General features: G+C 42.9%; 1 long non-coding RNA gene across 1 annotated transcript; it reads right to left on the reverse strand.

Annotated features, from left to right (window-relative positions):
* Positions 1-657: 657 nt before the first annotated feature.
* LOC106002474 lies at positions 658-1,463 on the reverse strand. The gene is made up of 3 exons (XR_001175932.1): positions 1,321-1,463; positions 1,103-1,182; positions 658-989 (listed from the first exon to the last, which is right to left on the reverse strand). It is a non-coding gene; the product is annotated as an uncharacterized LOC106002474 (long non-coding RNA).
* Positions 1,464-1,568: the final 105 nt, after the last annotated feature.

Genomic DNA, 1,568 nt, shown 5'->3' on the forward strand with positions numbered 1-1,568 from the left:
AAAAAAACGAGCTGGCTGTGGTGACATATGCTGGTAAATTAACAAAGAGGATGAGACAGGAGGATCACAAGTTTGAGACCAGCCTGGGCTCTACCTTTGTAGGGCACTGTCATTCATACCTGTAATCCTAGCTATTCCGGAAGCTGAGATCTGGCGATCACTGTTCAAAGCCAGCCCAGACTGACTGAGAGGTCTATGAGGCTCTTATCTCCAGTTAATCACCAAAAAAGCCAGAAGTAGAGCTGTGGCTCAAGTGGTAGAAAGCTAGTCTTGAGCAAAAAAATTTAGGGACAGTACCCAGGTACCCTTGGACTAGCACCAAAAAACCTAAGACAAACCAGAAACCCACACTTGAGTGAAACTGTATAAACCAAAAATGAGGGGTGAGGAAGGAGGTAGGGAAAGAAGGGGAGGAGGAAGAAAGGAAAGAGGGAAGAAGAGAGGAAGGGAAGGAGGGAGGAAGGGAAGGAAGGAAGAGCAAATCCTTGTTCTGTCAGAGCAATTGCATACTTCCTACACTGTATCATAGGGTCTTTGGTTATTACACACTGAAACAGTATTAATTGTATTTATTATCTTTTTTTTCCAAAGAAAAAAAATACTTAGTTTTGTTTTGCTTTAATGAAAATTTCCAAACGTACAGAGGAGCCTAGGGAATGACACACATCTAGCTACATAGCACCCACATTTAATAAATCTTAAATTTGCCTTCTGTGTCTCAGTGCTTTTATGGAAGGAGCAGAATATTATGAAGACCTCTTCTTTTCCCTGGTCCCATGTTCCTTCTTGTTTCCACTGTCACAACCACTATTCACTTTTCTTTCCATCCTTCCCTTTTTCCTTTCTTCCTCTCTTTGTTTCAATCGAGAGAACTTGAAGAACTTGAAAGGCTCTCTTCCTGCATTCACCTGCAGGAGGCTGTGTGCAGGTTTGATTTGATAAACTGCTCAATTGAATTCACTCCTGGGTCTCTTGACCAAATTTCACTGCTGTTCCCAATAAGGAGAGAAGAATTAGACTGAAGTTTAGGGGGAGGGACATTGCAGGGTGGAGCTAAAATAGAGGAAAGGAGGGGGGGTAACTGTTAAATAAGGGGGCCCACCATGTTTTCCAGGGAGTGCCCAGAGCAGCTGAGCAGAAGCTGTACTTTCTTGCCTTTCCATTTTCCGTGTGTCCATCTGTCTGTGAGAAGGAGCCTGAAACCAAAGGAGATGATGGAGCCAGAGGACTACAGGAAGAGAGGTGAGAGAATGGGGTGTCCTTTTGCTTGGGGGGGTTCACATTGCCCTTTGAGAGTTAGTTTTGCAACCTGTTACCTACCCACTTTCACACGGAGCCGCAAGCCCCTGTATTCCTTTTTCTTTCTTATTTTCCCACAAGGTAAAGAAAGGGTTTGACATTCCTGACCCAGTAAATGGAGAGAACATTTTTTTTAAAGATCATTCATGCATCCTTTGAAATAGAGAAAACAAAACAAAACAGTGCAGAAGTCTCTGTCTTAACATTTATTTCTCTAGGTAAGAAGTGATGGATGCTCTTTCATTTAGCATTCGGCCTTGACCATTTTT

Source organism: Dipodomys ordii, unplaced genomic scaffold, assembly GCF_000151885.1.
Source record: "Dipodomys ordii isolate 6190 unplaced genomic scaffold, Dord_2.0 Scaffold11508, whole genome shotgun sequence".
Classification (NCBI taxonomy): domain Eukaryota; kingdom Metazoa; phylum Chordata; class Mammalia; order Rodentia; family Heteromyidae; genus Dipodomys; species Dipodomys ordii.